Below are 21,010 nucleotides of genomic sequence, written 5' to 3' on the forward strand. Positions count from 1 at the left end.
TTTATACCCCAAAACTGCGGGTTTCCATCGTGGTAAAAATTTCATTAGATTCAACATTTCAGATATTGAATATTCTGTGACTCTTTAAATGCATGTATGTATGTATGTATGTATGTGTGTATGTATGTGTGCGTGTATGTGTGCGTGCGTGCGTACGTACGTGTGTACGTGTGTATATATGTATGTACGGATGGCTGGCTGGCTGGATGGATGTAGCACCTCAGGAGAATGGTGGTTATATGGTGACAACTAAAGAAAGTTTTTTTTAAAAAAATTGCTAACAAATGTAACAATATAAACCCTTCCAAATAAATGTAAACATGAAGTTCGAAGAGATAAAATATGATCTTAAAATTCTGTAAAATGTATATGCAATTAAAGGTACAGGTCACATATAAAATTCATAAGACAAGTAGATCTTTTATGTCACCTTTTAACTATTACATACTTTACTTTTGCTGAACATTTTCATATTTAGTTGCCAATTTTCAGATTAAAAGCAAAATACATCATGGATTCCAAAATAAGCTTTTTGTTTCCACATTCTCGTGTATTTGTGTTAAGTCGAATACTGATCGTAATGCATATCCAGTTATCAGAAAGGTAGACAAGTTTTTCGGAAGAAAAAATTCTGATCCAAATATGGTAAGGCTAATTTAACTAGACAAATCTTAACTGCTAAGATAATTTTGGCAATATAATCATTGTTAAATGAACTTTGATAACTGATTGAATCAAATGGTCCCATACACAGTACTAGTTGCAATACCCTATTCATCTGCTATTACAATGCATTTCTCCATTCATCCGTCCATATTTCCAAGATAAGATCTTGCAACAGGATATACCGAAACAGTTTTCTGAACGTATATTGCATGATCTAAAGCAATTATAATTCTTTCTCAGGAAGTATCCTTAATTTTATATAGGTTCAATTGCAATAATTATTCTAATTAAAAGCACAGACGTTGCGTGAATGAAGTTTATAACTCATTTTCGATAGCTCCAAGGTGTTTGCTATAAATTGCATACTTGTATTTTAAGCGACTGATGATCCCACTATCCTAATTGTTATAACATTTAAAGTGAAGTTGTGAATATTACAATCATTGCCTTGCGTGCAAATAATCCCATTTTGGGGTTGAAAGTTAATAAAATAGAAATAAATGTAGGCTTAAATAGTAGAAAGGATAAAACTATAATTGCAGATTGTTATCAAGCTTTTGTAACAGGCCGTATGACTGGTTACCATCACATAATATAATGCCGAAACGCAAATGCTATTAGTTCGTAACACCATAAAGGAACTACGTATGTATTTATAATGTATTATAGCTGTAAACAATGGATACAATATAGTTATGTTATTTGTTTCTTGAGATTAGTTTATTTGCTATTATTTTTATAAATATTTGTAATTATAATCCTTCTGTTTGTCCTTTTAAGTGGCTAATGATGCCCACTCTTAAAGGGTTCATGTAAAATTTATTCATGAATCTTGTTAACTAATAAGTTCAATTATTTAATAACGATGCACGAATCTTTGATCATGAATACTGGATGTACGTGGAACTGAGAAAAAAATACGCGCGAATACTGGGATGAAAATAAAGTTATGGGTCATTTAGCTAAGTTTAAGCGCTGACTTTGCATAAAAGAGCAGGCAGCTTAACAGTAAAATCACTTGCACCTAAAAAAGAAGTTCAGTGACACATAGAAGAATGTGTTTATCCTTAAATAGGTATTCTAGTTGTGAAAATCGCAAAATAATAAACAATGCATACAAATTGTCTATTTAATCACTAAATCGATATCTTGCTGGATTATTACCATATATTATCTTTAGTTTTTTAAGAAAATGCAAAATAATACTTAAGAATAAAAACTAAATTATAAGGATATATTTTATTTGGCTACAAATTTTGTGGTTAATTGTTTTCTTTTTATAAAATAAAATATATAGCTTATTTTCAAAATGTGATTCCTTCTGACCAGATTAACTTGTTTCTTGTGTTTTAAATTCTTTGTAAACCGATTGGCAGAATAATGAAATTAAATTTAAAAAATAATACGTCGGTGTCAAACAAAAGAAGAACACGTTTTATTAGACGATCAACGAGTTTTCGTTCTGCGATAGTTTCCATAGTACTGTGAAAAAGCCGCGGCAGCTCAGTGGTTACTGTGACGAATTCGTCCTGCCAGGATTGTGCCGGTTAGTATCTTTTTCCATCGGATCAGCTTAGGTCTGATACCGTGTTGTGTACCTGGGTAAAACACTTTACTTGCCTAGGCACTCTTTTATAAGTTGTTATGTTGTAAGAAAAATATAACTAAATCAATTCATGGTACCTAAATGTGCTGTACATTCCACACCAGTGTAGAGGCTGTATCATGCATGCTAGCATATCGCCATGAAAACGCATAAAAAATGTTGATATCTTTTCGAGGAAAGGATGAATATGCAACAGGTAAAACGATTTGAAACAATCATAACTTTAGTTTGAAATTATATTAGTCTGAAGGTTGTATTTTTTAAAACCAAAAGTGTGTAATATAAGTAAGTGAAATGTAATGGAATGACCTGCTAATATTGATCCAGTTGAAAACTATGTAAAATAAAATTTAGATGCAATAATTCTGAATAATGAGAACGTTGTTCAATGGATGATTTAGGGAAAACTGATTTGCTTTGAGGTTGGTCTTTAAGAATCTACATTTTATAGTTTTATATAGATTTTATTTCTATTTGAATCTTAAAGGATAACTTCGCCTGATTCTACTGCTAGTAGCAATTGTTCTATATGTTTTGTCAATACAGTTTGACATGAATGATTATGTCGAAAACCTGATTGTGATTTATGGAGGAGTTGGTACTTGTCAAGATGTCTGAAAATATGCTTGATGACATGTTTTTCAATAATTTTTGAAAGTACAAATAGAACAGATATTGGTCGATAATTGGATAGGTCATTCTTTTCATTTCCCTTATAAATTGCGAACACTTTTGCTAACTTCAATGACTCCTGGAATTTACAGGAAGTGATAATACTGTTAATTATTTCTATCAACGACTCTGAGATTAATAAAGCATACATTTTCAGAGTTTTGGGATGAATTCCATGTAGACCAGCTGATTTGTTAACATATCAACCTAATGCGATTTATTTTGCATTTTCATTACATCTACGTTGCTTCTACTTAGATGTTGCTCTTTTAGGAGAACCAGAACATATGGAATGGAAGGTCTTATCCTATCTTACCGTGCTACTCAAGAACCGTGTAGTCTTTTCTGATGACAGATCGGTAAGTTAATAATCCATAATGTGACAAGAAATATTAATTTGCATTTTTTTCTTCTTTTTTTTGCAAAGTTTTTCATCACGTAGTAATTAAGGTTTTGTATTTAAACGTTAAAGGCAAATAATACTCATCGGAAAGACCTTCACGCATGTTGATGCACATCTTGCATCAGACTGAATGGCTGAGTTGCAGAGTCGTCATCCTAGCCCCTAGTTAGTGACATCATTGTAGATATAAAAACCATTAAACTGAAGAAAGACACGAACAAAAATTGGCATTAATTGTGTGTGTCAGAATCTTCCATGGCATTTTATTTTACTGTTGTGCCGTTTTCGGTTAGCTTAATTCTCTAGTTCTCAATCGTACGAGAAAGAGAGAGAGAGAGAGACAGACAGACAGACAGACAGACAGACAGAGAGTATTTTCAATTCGACATTACGAGTTCAGAAAAGTTTTGATCTAACATCTTCTTTTGTATTAGAATTACGCATTCTGTGTAGCGGTTTTTAGATAGTTTGTGTATGATATTTGTATCAGCTTTTCAATGAATCTGGATGCTTGATAATCGCAGCATTGGTCAGTCATAATGAAGGTGCCAGATTAAAAATTATAAATGAAAAACATGATCTCTTTCCCAGACCTAATCGATCAATTATTTTTTTAAAAACAAAACTTTCTCCAACATTTAATCTATTCCGGCTCATCTACTGTCAGTAGTGTTGTATGCGGCAGATTGGTGTAGGAAGCACAATATGATGTGAAGAAACTATCAAGCTTACTCAGTACATGGGTTGCAAAGGTATCATGTACATTCTCCATATTTTACCATCTGTAAAACTAACTGAACTATCTTTATTCAGAGAATAACTCTCGCTTGATAATTACATTATAACTCCAGATTAATTGTACACTGTCCGTTAGACTCCGCTCATAATCTGTAAAACGACGATTCAATTTCATTCCCTGAAATCGTATTTATTAAGCTATAATTGAAAGTGAGCTCATTACAAAAAAAGTACTTGTAATGATTGGAAAGCATTAATTTCTAATTTAATTATGAAGCTATTATTATGAGTAATCAAGCAGAAAAATCATCTAATACACTTCTTTATGTTTTACAAAGTTCTAATATCCGCTATTCAAGAAACAAGATCTAGCAAATGAAGGAAGATTAATAGTGTTGATGCATATAACACTTACTATGTACAGTATTATGATATTAATAATTTTGTGTTATAAAAGAGCATTGTATTCGATCAAATTCATCTTTCTTTGTCCAGTTGATTTAAAAACAGAGACATGGTTTTAATTTTATTGAGTTGTGAGATTTAAAATAAACCAGTTTTACTTCACAGCTGATTACGGTTATACGTTATCTTTAATTTTATTTTAATGTATGGAAATTATCACAGGCATATACTTCATATACTTGTAGACTTGGAACAATCAATTCTTTGACTGACTTTTCAATACAATATATGGTGGATTACTTGAATGCATGATTCTTGAATTTAAAATGAACCATTATTTTTTAAGGAGATATACTTTTCACTGCTTATCAAGAAGTTTTATAGGAATTGATTTCCGTTTCGAAATTTTAGTTGAATTTCTGAATTGAAATTCGCCTGAAATACTAAATGTGCTGTTGATAAAAAAAATGCTGAGTACTTCACTTGCTCTTGATCCTGTTTACAGCATAAACGACCCAATCAGACTATGATTTAGTCACGATGATAATATGATATTACAATCTCGAAACGTTGCAATAGATGCTTCCCGATTAAGGTCACTAGCAGCCAATATTCTGCCCATTTTGCCTGGACGATGGGCAACCTGGCAGTTTCTCTTATGTGCGATTACCAAAATATACCATTTTTAGCAAGGCAGAGAGGAATTGTTAACATAAGATGAATAACTTGTATTATTGTATAAGTTTGGCAAAACTGTGGTACATTGTGTCTGTTGGACGAATAACCTTATTTAATATGTTGGAAATTGTGTCTGTTACAAAGACATACGGATAGTTTGAAATAATTAAACATAATTTTTAATATAATTGATCTAATCTCTGACCATTACGACAATCACGCCTCGACTATCACCTAGCAGGATGCGATTGAATATTTGGGCTTGTACATTAATTGACCAATGGTGTAATCAATGGGCAGTTTTTCTTTTCAAATTGTCGCAAATAGTCGTTAGAGTATGATGAAGAAAAGATCCTAACAAGCGTCAATCTACACTGTATGGACCTCAAACATATACATCAAGTTCATATCCACGAGATTTTTCTATTAACCGAGCAAATCATCATTGTCAAAATTCTAATAGTAAATTCGTGTCACCCAGTCTCGTGGAATAAATCTGGAGTGTTTCAAACGAACAAAATGAAAAGGTTAATGAAACGAGAAGTTTGACTAAATGGAAAATTCTTTCGAGAGTTATGTGCTTTGGGGTTATTCGGACACTACATGAAGTCCGACTTTTTTAGATCATCACACCATATATTATCTTAGAGTTATGATCTAGCCTCGGTTGATCAAACACAAGTCTTAGTTACTCTAGACTTGCATTTAACTTATCAGTTCTAAGTAGGAATTAAATTTCAACTAATCAGATTGCATGACTCAACACTCAGTTCGTAATTGCTTTCAAAATGAAACAAAACAAGATCATGTATTTGTTTGTGTATATTGTAACTTCTTAGCTTCCACGCAATGTTTATATCCCTAACAACCTTAATCAACATTTTGTTGATTATGTGAAGTGAGTGTTGATAAGATATTTCTCAACACGAGCAATTTGCCAATTTATAGGAGCAGATGCCAAAATGTAAATCATGACACCATGGACTAGTTCTAAAATGCCCCCACTCCACCCCACCCCCAAAAAACAAAGGGAATTCTCTGGATAATTTTAGGTACACGTGTTTAGTAATTTGAAATAGGAATAATAATAATTTTGCTTGTATTCTTGATTCGTGTGTTTCTCTTGCATGGTGTGAAATACTAATATTCGACTAAAGATACTGGTGAAGCACGCAAATGTGAAACAAGAATAAAGATGAAAGTATGAAATTATTAGGATTTAGTAATTGTGGTTATTAGGTGATTAGAGAAATTGTATGTGTAGTGTTTGAGCTTTTAAGAACCTTTCAGGTGACAGCGACTGTTGTATTGAGGGCCTTGGAAGCAGGGGAACACTGACTGTCAAACCAGACTTACACAGAAGTTACTTGATTCGCTCGGTAATGAGACCCATTGCGTGAAAAAATATTCTTGGCCTTTCCTAATATAGCTCTTCCCCCGCACCGCCCTATACTACTGATATACTGCTACAACAATACAACGTACCTTTCCAAACCGTACGTATGCTTATTCATGAATACATAAATTCGTGATATACGGTGGCATTGGGCAACAGAAGAACTCTTTGAAAATCTTCCCTACTATAATGATGAGCATATATTTGAATTCTTTTTCACAATTCCTCACAAAATGACACACAACACCAATGCAATATGTAGGTGATCTACAGTCTTTCTCGTGTCTGTTGTGTCTGAGACTTGATAGCTAGTTCCTTTATAAAGTCTGCTTAGCGTTTCGAATCTCAGGTAATAGATGAAGACATTATAGATGAAGAATATTTATGCAAAATAACAGCGACAGATCCGTAAAAGCAGATCAATGGAATTTATTGAGATCTAGATATATAACTAGTGAAACTTAGTATCTGCAGAAAGAAGGCTATTAGTTATAAGTATCGCATACAAAGGTTGAAGAGTAAATAAAACCAACAAAAGTAATTAAAACGAAGGCAACTAAGAAAGATAATTTTTTATTTTAATGGAAGGTTACATTTTATATTATATGAAAGCAAGAATTGCACATCGATTTTCATGTTTTTTTCTGTTAAGGTTTTCACTGCTTTCATTCAGAAAATTATATTCTTTCTGAACGTTGTCTTGCACTTTATTACATACTCTGTCAATATTGCATTCTGATGTACCGTTCGATAGAGCTGTTCAATCTGTCCTTATCACATACCCAAATTAGAACTACTTGTGTGCTCTCTTTTTGATGTCCGCGAGTAGATATTTCTAATCAGACGTTTATACAAATCCATTTCTTTCTAAATTTCATTCATACGGTAAAGACAAAATTATATAGAAAGTGTAAAATGGGGCATGTAATAAATAAAAAAAACACATTCGTGTTTTATACTGAGTTCGGGGGGAAAACCCCGTTTGGAATGACATATGATTACGTCTCTACGCCATATTGAACCCGTTCTTATCGCCGACTCAGAACAAAAGACGTATATAGTTTTGTGTGTTTATCTGGCAAATGTGATATGGAGTAATACAATTCAGAATATAACCAAGAGAGTTATATTGTATTCATTTATTTTAGGGAGTATGAGCATGTTCAGTATTAATAGTGAGTATCAGGGATATTTATGTCACTAACATTTATCAGTTATATATGAGCATGTCCAGTATTAATAGTGAATATCAGGGATATTTATGTCACTAACATTTATCAGTTATATAAGAGCATGTCCAGTATTAATAGTGAATATCAGGGATATTTATGTCACTAACATTTATAAGTTATACACTTAAGGCTGTTCCATAATTTACTCTTACAACATTATGTAAACACATGTGTTTTAAGAAACGTTTAAACATGATTCGAAAATGCGTAAAGTACTTCCTGCTATGGGGAGAATGACATAAGCTGAGACGTTAGGAAAATGTTTCTATACAACTAAATGTAAAATTACCTGTTTGAGACTAATACGAAATCTTTAATAATGAAGGTTATGAACGTATTTTATATTCTGTTTACTATGTTTCCTTTCTCTGCATTCGTGTGATTATATGTAATTGATGTGCCTTTCCTGCTTTCAACGTTCTTCTATAAAGTAATAAAACTTAATCCAAAACAAATTGTGTTATTCAGATCCTGCTAGTGTTTGTATTGTTATAACTGAACATTATGCACGTGTTTGTGAATATGTATTTTCTACTGTTGTCCCCATGACATACAAATTTGAAATAAGAAAGTGATTGAAAATTTTGGCGCATCCCTCTTCATTTTCAAATCACAATATTGTATTGAACTATCTCATGTATTTCACAAGTGAACGTGTTATAGGTTGCACGCTGGTATGTGAGATGCATTAAAGTGATGGGTAATTTGACTTAGTGGGTACTAATAGGGCCCCTTATACTTCTATGCAACACGATGCTTTTTCGACAGGGTACTAGATACATATTTCAAAATAATTTATAACCGACATGCAGTTTTCTGTTGAATCCATCAACTGTTTTGCCTTGATACAAACTTCTTTGTGTGGAAAATGTTCACGTAAGTTCAGTAAGGAAGAAAGCTCAAAGCAAAGAAAAATTTACTCTCGACAAATAGACGAACTTGCCTGGAGTCCTGAAACCAAAAGAAAGAACACTGTGTTATCGATATGTTAATGAAATACTTACTACATAACGATAACTCTCACCATATGATTATATACCAAGCCATCAAACGTTTTAGAAGACAATAGCCTGTCGCTATTAATCAGTCTTGTTTGTTTGATTATCTCTGTTTTATGTGTCGGCCGTTCTGTCCTCTATGATTTGCCATCCAAATTACATTTGCCTTCATTTCCGCCAAAGACTTGTATTACACATATCAGATATTCATGACTCATTTCTAAAAAATAAACGATTTCACACATAAGCCATTAGAAGCGATTTAAGGTTGTATATTTGCAGACAACGGACTTCATAAAGGACTCGTTGTGTTAATTCAGCTCCCATAGTAAACCTGCAAAACATAATTATGTTACAAATTCAATAATTTTACATTTCTCAATACTTATATTCAGATCTATTTTTCCCAGTATATAGACACAAAATTGATGCAAGCTTCTGCTTGAAGAAACACTATGAACCGCGTTCGTTCTTTGATCTCACTGTGTTTGAATCGTGTGTTTTCAATTTCGCACCTTAAAGGTGCCAATTCCTGTACTGATTGTTCCAGTGTGAAAGGACTGAAATTGTAACAGAGCACAGTTTCTGTTTGTTTCAGCAATAAATAGTATCCGCTCTCAAAAGGTTCTTTTAATTACAATATTACTTTTCATGATTGACCAATCACGGCCCTCCAACCAAAGTATAATTTATGTTCAACCTTTTCTAGATTGGTTCATATTGTAACATAATTAGTACTGTGAATCCTACAGTTATTTACGCCGCGCACGTGTGTGTGTGTGTGTGTGAAAAATGCACGTACGTTGATATTCAAAGATATAATTAAAGTCAAGAGTCGTGATTTTGTAGATTTCCTTAACTAAGGTAACACATAGACTATAGCATAGACTATAGCAAGAAAGATTAAAATCAGTTGCAAGTAATTAGGACATAGAGATGAGCAGTCGAAAGGACTTCAAGTCAGTTGTAAACATCTGTTGTTTAATCGATGTCGAGTTAATGAAGTTTATAAAACTGACCGACACGACATCGATTCTTGTAAAGGTTTTATTATTTTGAGGAGCCAGCTAATGCCCTAACAGGATCAATATGGGCAATAGTTGGCCTGCCTTCTTGGTCAGATATACACGTCAAGAAAATATATTACTATATCTTGCAACAAGAAGGAAAGAACAAGATATGAGCCAATGCACCGATTTTGAAAGTCTATTTACTGTTTAAATTGTACATGAAATAGTCTGGATGACACATTATCCTATTTCTTTAGTTTATTATCCATGTTTCTTTAGGGCCAGGCATATGAGAAGAGTAGTTAAAATTCTAGACTGTTTTGTGATAGGTGAGTTCCTTACAAATAGAATACACTCTGAGCTGGATCTCTGAAAATCCTCGTTCCTGTTCACGAATATTAGAATCCAATATTACAAATATACATATAATATATTGTAATATATCCCTATATGTCTAAACTTTGAATTTGATTCGAGTGTGGTGGAAATGGAAACAATTAAATCAATTGTATATCCCTATTTATAGAAAAACGCCACCTAATCTCAGCTTTATCTTATTTTGATAACAGGTAAAAAGTTACTTCAAATCATAATCTTCATCACCTTAAAAAATGCCATAAAACAAACTCATGAACAAAAATAGCACTTCAAGGAGCGAAGTGCTGAAAACATTAAATTAGAAACAGTCACAAAGAAGACACTTTAAACATATCCAATGTTACATTTTTGAGAAGCTCGCGAGGATTACCCAGCATCAACAAGGCAATAAAAATAAATACTCGCAAATTGCATTTCATCGAAAACTAAAATAAAACACGGCAAAATGTACAACAGAGAAAAATATAATTCCTTACACAGCACAATATAATCCTTCGTTAACTAATATAAGCCTTATAATTAATAAATAGTGGAGTCTCCTTAATGTATCCAACAAAAAAAAAAAAAACAAAAAAAAAAAAACAGCGTAAAATCACTTTGCACAAATAAACCAATTTTTTCTTATACAAGACACAAGAATTTGCTTGATTTTTAATTAGAACTAAACAGACAAAAAAAAATATAAAACAAAATATTTTTCGTCATCTAAATGTAACAGACATCGGTACTCTCAATGTACAAATATAAGAAAAAAAAGTACTTCTTTAGTAGCGCCAGTACAAAAGAGATATTTTCACTACGTTATAACCCTAACTGAATATCAGCTGATGTGATTTATTTGATAACCTGGAAAAAATGTAACAAACACTTCAACAAGTTTCTAAGAGAATGAATAATCATCGCTTTCATATCAAAAATTGTAGAGATCCTCAATTCTCATCTAATATTTCAATACATTTTAATACAAATAATCACTCTTTACTCTATATTTCTTTCATACCAATATATATTGTGCATGGAGACATGAATAGGCTGATTAAAGAAAGTTATTGGATTCATGAGTTAGATACTTTGTATCTTAATGGCCTTAACACGGAAGTAATATATCAAATTGTATAAAATGTTATATTTAAGACACAAGAATGTGTGTGTGTGTGTGTATGTGTGTGTGTGTGTGTGTGTGTGTGTGTGTGTACCACATGCATTAAAATAACATGGCATTTCAAGTGTTGGTATAAAGCGAATTGCTATGCCATTACTATTGGTATATCAAATTGTGATCCGCCCATGTCGTAATAGTACGAATATATAAACATTCTTTCGACTGCAGGCCTATAGAGCAATGATGAATTTTTACTTATTCATTAATCATAAAACGAAAATAACGATAAAAAGTATTAATGTCCCTGTTTTCTAAAAGAAATTAAAATGATACATAATTTCATCGGAATCCTTTCTTTTCTCCAATCCCTTCTCCCATCTAAGGGACAAAATAAGCAAAAATCTGGAGTGAGAGAGAAAAACATTGCCCTGAACGAAAACTTTCAAACTGAACTTGTACCAAGTAACCTACAGTAACGGTATGTTTTCGCCTTCCTTGGGATCTATCTAAAGAGTTCATAATATCAATGACACATAGTTACGAGGCACACATACTGTAGCGTATTTAATGTTTTGATGTTGTTGTTTCTTAAACCAATCATAATGTTCTAAAAATCGAGTATTAATTACTAAATATAAAAATGTCCAAATGGTCGAGCGTTGGGGATTCTCGCTTGTGTCATACGATGATGTCTCAAGACCTATGAATGATGGTAAAGTTTAATCAAACCGTACAAAGGAGAGAGAGAGAGAGAGAGAGAGAGAGAGAGAGAGAGAGAGAGAGAAAAAATTGCATAGTATTTAGAAATGTTAATTAAAGCAGAATAATGACCTAGATGACCTGTCAATATAATAAAGTATTTTCATTACCTCTTGTTGGTTCGTCATTTCGCTTAGTTTTAATTCCACGCTAATTTCCATACGCCAGAGTGTGAATGCCTGACAGATCCTGATCAGTGGACAAGAAGCCTACCGTGTTTGTAGTGTACTAATTTCTTCATAAAAACCATATTTCATGTTTAAATCTTGAGTGTGTCTTATACTGACTTAATAAACGTGAATAACAATAGAAGCTAAAAAAGAATACAACCAACTTATCAATTTGCATATGTGATTGTGAACAACAAGAAAAATCGTAAAACTATATTTTGTAGGATACACACTGGTAGAGATGTGAGGAGTTTATTCACTCGGTCAATACACAGTTGCCCGGAGCATAACTGCATTCAAAGTGCAAAAAATATGTGTAATAATATAAATGTGGTATAAATAAAATATATGTATAGTGTGAACGCTGTATCAATGATATACCGTTGTATAACCTTTTGATTAAAATGAAAACTCGGCAAGCCTCGTTTCCATTTCATGAAAAATGTATACATCTCGTGGTGGTCTATCATTGATACAGCGTACAATATATATATATATATATATATATATATATATATATATATATATATATATATATATATATATATATATATATGTGTGTGTGTGTGTGTGTGTGTGTGTGTGGTGTGTGTGTGTGTGTGTGTGAAACACAGTAGAAGCACGGTGCAATGACAAGTCTAAACAAGTTATAGCGCTTATGGACCTGCTTGTCCAATTTGACATCAGCAAATACTCACAAATAAAAACGACAAATTGCAACGAGTAGCACATACAAATATATAAATAAAGCATTAAATTAAAGCTCTCTGATTTCGCATTTCTCTGTGTTTGTTTGGTCACTTTTTAATGTAGTATGTATTACTTGTGTTTTATGGAATGAAACACGCTGCGACCGAAGCATACCATTTCGTACCGCCATCATGCTTTACTCAAAACTTTGTTTTTAACGCATTCATCTGGGTTCTGTTTCTGACTGTTGAGTGCAGTTACTGTTTAATCTTGTTCATGCTGTATATAACACTTATAATTACTTTACATACTAGTATGATTTTATCAAGAGTTTACCTTATTCTTCTGCCAGTATTGGTGGATCAATTGTTTGTCGCATCTGCCAGTCTTGTACAATTTTGCCAATAGCCCTCAAAGTTTCCTTGTCATCCTGGCCCTTCCTGGTTATGAGATCTGACACATTCCCCTCAAGAAGACTGAGTAATGTGCTGTCAACCTTCGCACCTGCAGGTGAAAGCTGACTTATTACAACAGAGAAATTGGATGGTAGTATCAACTGATGATATACGCTTATGCTTTGTATATACAAGTACACATAAAGTGACAGTTACTCTTTGTTTCTTGCCTGACGCGATTCCAAACCACTATAATGCATTGAGAAAAAGATCACGCGTGCATGGCTAATCTCACCCACTGGATCCGGAGATGCATACAGTTGATATATTTCATATATTTGTTTTTGATGCCCGTATACAGCCATTATATATTTCAGGACAAATGTTATCTTGACCTCTCTTAAAATTATATATTTAATATCTGTTATCAGAGAAGACTTTGTTCCATTTGCCCATAAATATCATGTGGTGTTACTGAATTTGCAAATCCACCCCAAACCGACCCCATTTTATTATCCCTACGCAAACCACTGTTTCACAACGTGCAATAACATTAAGTAAAATTACATAACAATAATAAAGCATTTGGAGTTTATAGTAATCAAAGAATTTATTAAAGCGCCTGAATGTGTAGTTTTGCCATAATTGTGAAAGTATTTAGTGTGTTTAATAGTGCAAAGCAAAATTGTAGCTGGAGTAATTGTTTTTGTTTAATGGTACTTTTAACACATCAAAAGTATCATATCATGCCTCGAAAACAGAGCTAACAGCCTTTCCCAAGACACACCATTGCAAACAACTTGTGCTGGCCTGCGATTGTGTCAAATCGACGACTCTTGAATTACCAGTCCAACGCTTTACTAGTTACGTTACCTCGGCTTCCACTATTGGAGTACTGAAACTTATATACAAGCAATGTAAAGTCAATGACCCTGCACTTATAACGGTTAGCTATCTTGAGTTGTTTTTCTATTTTTCTTTTGAAAATACAGATATTACCTTGCTACTCTAAGCTTGATATTACATGCAGGGTTTATCTCACGTGTTAACACCTAAATCGCAGAGCAATGGCAATGACATAAATTATTTAATAACAGGATCAGTAATATAGGTGTACACATTTGACCTAGTATTTACTGCTACTGTATCCAGTTTTCTTCGATCGTCAATTATAATAAGCAGATTCCGGTTCGGATAACTTTTAATTAACTTTCTCTTGGTTTATTTATAAAAGATCAATATCAAATAGGAGGAAATAGTATGATCCTGATGGGGCTCACACGTGTTAAATACCCAAAATAAAACCTCGAAAATATGCAGGGGGATTATATTACTCGTTAGTAAATTATTCTTTACCTTATTTTCACCTTATTTGTGGGTGGATATATATATATATATATATATATATATATATATATATATATATATATATATATATATATATATATATATATCTCCGTGTAAAAATATCGTTACACTATGGGAAAGTCCTTGCTCTGAATCTAAAATTACATTATACTACAAGAAATCGAGATAAATGCAGCATTCATAGAGAACCTCTTAAATCCATATTAAAATGAAATTCGATTATTACATTTAATTGCAGATATTTGTATTTTCTCAACGAAGATATGGCTGCCTATCTTTAGCGCACGTTCACTCATAAAGGTATGCATTAAACAAATGTGGCGTCATGTTTTCGAGACTTCTTTTAAAAGTGACGCGTTGTAGGAATTGGACAACTTGTTTTCGAGACGTCTTACTTTTAAAAGTGACGCGTTGTAGGAATTGGACAACTTGTTTTTGAGACATCTTACTTTTAAAAGCTAAGCGTTATAGGAATTGGGCGCCTTGCTTTCCAAATATATTGCTGCTAAGCGTTGTAGGAATATGACGGCTTATTTTGAAGTCGACTTTTTTCTGAATGGGTAGGTTCAGTTTTCACCGACAGCACAAACAGTTGTAACTTTAAGTACACGTCTAGTAAAAGAAGCGTTCTAGCATACTGGACTGATATCGGGATCCATTCTGACATATGAAAAGGAAGCAAAGGGTAGTTAGATCAAACGTTTGGCTCACGAATTCAGGAACGGCCAAATGCGCCTTCCTGCATGTCGTCAGAGGCAACATTTTTAACCTAAGATGTGTAACGTGTTTTGACGTTCACGCTGAGACATTTTTTAAAAGAGTACGGATAACATAAGGTATATCATTCTGGTATTTTTTAAACGTTATTTGCTGTATGCCTCGCCACAATAAAGACAGGGTTCTTGTAATATGATATTAAACCCTATCTAACTATCTATCTATCTATCTATTTTTTTTATTGATGACAAATACTCTAAAAATAAAAAGATTAATATTTGTGTCTGAATTTTATATATTATTTTAACAAACCAAATGTGTGCAAAGACTAGTTACAAAAAATCTTGAATCAGTTTTTAAAACAACAAATGGATGTGTAATTTAATTTAACCATTGTTCGCTGTTGATTGGGATTCGGTGGTCTTAATAATTTTGTCATTGTCTACGGTACAATTGATATATGTAACCCATCCACGTTTCACTGCCTCGTTCTTTTTATACAAATGGTCTTGCGGCACACAGTTTGATTTACGGCTGTTGCATTTTTAACTCTGAACTTAAATATTTTGTATGGATATTTTTGAGAGATTTAATATATTCCTTGGTAATTTACTTTTTCCTACAAATAAATTTGACTAAATACTGCCTTTACTGTAGCAGATGTCCATCCAGAGTGACATATATTGAGCATTCACTAATACATGCATACATGCAACGTATATATGTGACAAAATAAATGTGTGCCTTCAATTAAGTATGCCCATAATGCATACATGCTAACAGACAAATCAATAACCAACCAATGCATCTATACATGTATTACTAGGTACAACAAAAGTTTTCGTTGAACAGTACATGTACATTTGTTTTTCAAGAGTTATGTTGGTATATTTGAAAATTATTTAATTACCTAAGAAAAGTTTTCATATTACAAAATAAATCTCATTGATACATATGCATATTTATCATGGAGTAAGAATGTAGTATAATGTTAACATCTATTTATACTTTCCGTGTTGTATATTATAAAGGTGTTTAAACATTTCATTGCTTAGATTAAGCATATGAGAATTATTTCTTTGTATTTTTTCCCCGAGTTCATATATTTATATGCATTTGCCAGTTTCCCACAATAGAAATAAATTATAAAGTAATTTGAAATTTGTTAAAAATTCATATAAAAAATCCTTATCTTTATTATTCCATAAGGTAATTCTAATCATTTAGCAATAGGTATTCCGTGGACTTCTATTATTGTACCATTACTAGCATTATGCTTTTAGTGTGTCAGTGGTATACCAAGGTATACGATATCAGTTCTGATAAAGACATTTGTATAAGTGTTGCAAAAGATGTGCCATCTTGTAATACGTTAGCTGACTCATTATTCCTTTATTAGTTTATAGCATTATCTTGACTTTGATACAAATGATGTAATCTCTCTTTAAGAGGAAATAAAGTCCCTAACTTAGTCGGTCATGCATGCATCTGTCTTCGACTCTAAGATGAAGAAATACATTGATGACAATGACCTTAAAATAAAATACAAGACGCTTTTAAATCATTTTCCCGACTTGATAAGTAAACATCCATTGTGTATGGTAAAACGTAGTCTTTTTGTATGATGCTTATTTTTAATAACTTTCTTTTATTTAAGTCTTACATTTCCTTTTTCTGGCTATAAAAATGTTTAGCATTAAAATCAAATCTGATAAAGTCTAACCTAATGCCATATATTTTACATTATTTAGTGTTGTTTCTTAACGTGGCGTAATGTCTCTTAATCTTCTGGTATTGTGTTCATGTGATCCAAGCATGTTATATGTTTGTAAGTAGTGATCGTATATGAATTACATGTTCAAAATATTTAATAATAGAAACTTCTTTTATTGGAAGAATTAACGCTATTAAATAATCAAAATCGAAATATTACATGGTTCTGAAAAAAATACTTCAAGAAAACTTATATGATTTATCAATCGAAAGTTCTTGATATAGTCTGACACGCATTAATATTTTCTGGCTTTAGAGGCAATGAGATTTTTTAATTTCATAACACGTTCTGATAATTATACATGATTATAACTATGTTAATTACACATAACTATAATTATTCAGCGCAGAGTATGTGAAAAATAAAATGAAATAAATAAAATATAAAGTTACCTTACCTCGTTTCCCATACCAATTTGCTCCTACTGTCGACAAAAGAAAGAATAGAAAAACGCATGCTGTAACAAAAGTTCCGGATTTTGTCATCTTGCTATATTCTTGCCGAGACCAAGTGTCAATTATCGCTAGACAAAAGAGAATCGGGGTTCTGTGTCTGATTGGTGCTGTTTATCTAATACCGCTCCACTTCGTTCCTCACGCCATAGGCTGGTTATAAATAGCACCGCCTCCTGGATGCATCATCCATACTGCAAAGCTCGCGTTACGGTATAACCAAGGTTGCGACGTTTGATCCCTTAAATTCTGAGAGAAAAGCCGTGATTGCATTGTCATCAATTAGGAACTTGATTTTATGCACGTTGAACTTGCGTCAGAAGTTCTGCTCTAGGCTAGCAAGTACATCCAATTCTTCCAGAGTAAAGTGCGATCTTTCACAGGAATTTAATCAAGTCATACAATAGTTAATGCAACCAGTTGGTCTCTTCCTTGAGCTGGATAGTGAATAGTCTCCTGAGATTTTAGATTTCACGCATTTTATCATCTCTGATTATGTCTCTAGCAGCCAAACAATTGCTTTATTAAGTGAAATTGTTCAATTCTATTCAGTTTAAACATAGTTTAATGTCGCAGTATGCAAAATTGGATTTTGTATAAGTTCTAAAAACTTAATTAGCCCTCGCCCCACATGATACAAGTATTTCAACATATGTAAACATGAGAATGAGAACAATGTAGCAATAATTAATAAGAAACATGGTGTTTGTGTGTGTGTGTGTATGTGTGTGTGTGTGAGAGAGAGAGAGAGAGATGTACATAACACTGAGAGCAATTTTCTCATCAACTCGGTCTTAGTTCGTTTGCTAACTGTACCTGGGACAGAAGATAAAAACAACGAAATGCTGTTGAACAGGATCTTATATATAAATAGCCACATTTGTCTTTCTTTGTGTGAATCCCTTTTGCCAAACACGAGGATTCGAGTTCGATTCTCGCGGCGGTGTCCCATTTTTTTTCCAGTGCGAGACATCACTATAAAGTGCCACACTGCATAATTATATCGATATGACCAAAAAAATTAGTGAAGCTACGTTAAAAATACACACAGACACACTCACAGACACACAGACACAGACACACAGACACAGACACACACACACACTTTTTTATTTCCTTCCTAGGGATGGAAGATAAACTAGTTTATTAAATAGTCTCGGTCTGAGGAAGTGGAGAAAAATACAGTTATTAGGAACATAATGATTTTCTTATCTTTGTTAAAACAAGGGCTAGCTTTCTAGATTGAATAAGAGAATATTCTAGAGCTAGCTCATATAGACATTTCTCACCTCATTTCGACCAGAAGGATTTTTGAATATAGTAACAGTGGCTAAATGAAGAAAGTCCCCATCAAAAATAAGAATGTCTACTCATAGTGAATCAGAGAGATGGAAAATACCATATCGCACCTCTTTAGATGAAACAACTTTTAATTTTTGCAGTGTTCTGGCAGATGAATATAGCTAAAACATAAACTCTTTTTGGAATAGCAAAGTATGTTGAAATTTATTAAATTACTAAATTCCATGAAATCATCTGAGCTAATAAAACTGGGACATTATATTCATAGAGCACTAATTGAACGTAATCCTGTGATGAATACTATTTAAATTTACATGATTTAATTAATTCGTTATTAGTTATAATTATTTTTGTTCTTACATTTTACTGTTATTGTCATCTCATCTCTATTTCATTATTTATAACATTGATTGCTAGAATAATACGGTATGTAAGGGGGCAAAGTTCTGTCGATCTACTAAATGCACATTAGTTTGGGTTAGATAACAATTAATTAGATTTATGGGGAGAGGCGCTTGTTAAATCGCTATGCTGCAATGATTTATAATGTCTGGTCGGTAGAGGTAGAGAGGTAGAGATTTTAAAATTAAGCATTCGTTTACTTAACCGCGAGATGGACTATTAGGGACAGGGTTAACTTCTAATTCATATCTGAAATGTCAAAATTGAAAATTTCCAGAAACCGTTAGTCGAAAAACTGGAAGGGCAAGCTGACCACAATTTTGGCGCATTGATAAAAGGCGGTAAAACTATTTCATCCTGATTGGTTACGCTAAATATGGGCGTATTTCCCACACGAACTTTCCTAGCTTTAAATATTCCCCCCCCCCTCAAAAAATCTAATTATTCTAAGCGTTGCTGCAAGAGTAAAAGTACAAGGGACACCGAGAGTCAATTTGGAAGAAATTCTCTCGTAAAACATTTGTCCAAGGGACCGGATGTCTGAAAGGTCGACGGACACAATTTGGCAGTATAAACGAACAAAGCTTGAAGCAGGAGGTTTTTGCGTCAATTGTCACGTTATTTGTTGATACCAACATTATGACGTGCTTGAATTTAATTGCTTATATGTGCATGAATTTAGTTGTTCAAATTCGTGATCAATTCTCTTGATATGAGTATATCTGTTTTGAGTTTTATATATATGAATTCCTACAATAATCTTTTTTTTATATATAAATTTGACGAATTGTTTGACTTAGTCGTCTTGTTTTTATCTGAATTAGGTTCTAAGGATTTGATGCATTACTCTAGACAACATGAGTTACGAGAATCCGTGTGAATTCACCGATCTTAGGTAATTTCACGTATAGTAAAGACATGAGTACATATTGACTGAAAATAACGTTGTAAAGACATGAAGTGTGATTTCATGTATGCTAAAGGCGTGAATGTGTATATTTGCTGAACATAAGGTAGTTCAACCATGTATTGAATTCCATTCATTAATTTGTATAATTAAGACTAGAACGGAACTGTTATGTCTCGTCTGTTAATGCGAAGTGATGAATTAGCCATTAGGAAGTTCATTAATCTTCTGAAATTAGGATTGTTTCGGTCTGCCATGCTTGGCCGATTAAATAAACTTTGGTATCTGTTTCAATAACGATAGTATGATCTGGGAGTAACGATCTATCCAGTTGAATAACCGACAAAAAATTTAGGTTGTTCTCTGTTTTTTTTTTTAAAAAGGGGAAAATAGCTCTTCAGACGTACCTACGCACTGATGTATCCAAGTATCTGTGTCTCTACATGCTTACGTATCCACCTACCCACACAGTGTTTGAGGGCCGAAAGGAGGCGAGACAGTAGGGAGGATTGGAGGAAGAAAGGAAAAGGGTGAAAGGACAGAGAACAGCTTCAGTGAAATTGGAGTGAACCAGTGATAAGCAGGTTATGCAATTACACCAGTCAATGACTTTGATTGTTCACTCAATTGTATGATGAACCAATTCGGTGAAAGATTTATTCCAAAAAGAAGTGTATCTTCCTATTGTATTGTATTATCACCATTATTTGTGTAATTGATAAAATTTAGATTTTTAATGTACGGGGGCTTGATTCATTCTGTTCTATATATCTGCTCAAATCTCTATTTA

At 32.9% G+C, this 21,010-nt stretch overlaps 1 long non-coding RNA gene across 1 annotated transcript; it reads right to left on the reverse strand.

Annotated features, from left to right (window-relative positions):
• Nucleotides 1–7,121: 7,121 nt before the first annotated feature.
• On the reverse strand, nucleotides 7,122–17,694 carry LOC149781417 (uncharacterized). The gene is made up of 3 exons (XR_016414506.1): nucleotides 17,555–17,694; nucleotides 13,240–13,407; nucleotides 7,122–8,747 (listed from the first exon to the last, which is right to left on the reverse strand). It is a non-coding gene; the product is annotated as an uncharacterized LOC149781417 (long non-coding RNA).
• Nucleotides 17,695–21,010: the final 3,316 nt, after the last annotated feature.

The sequence above is a fragment of the Sinohyriopsis cumingii genome, chromosome 15, assembly GCF_028554795.1.
Source record: "Sinohyriopsis cumingii isolate HCF-2022 chromosome 15, ASM2855479v2, whole genome shotgun sequence".
Taxonomy (NCBI): domain Eukaryota; kingdom Metazoa; phylum Mollusca; class Bivalvia; order Unionida; family Unionidae; genus Sinohyriopsis; species Sinohyriopsis cumingii.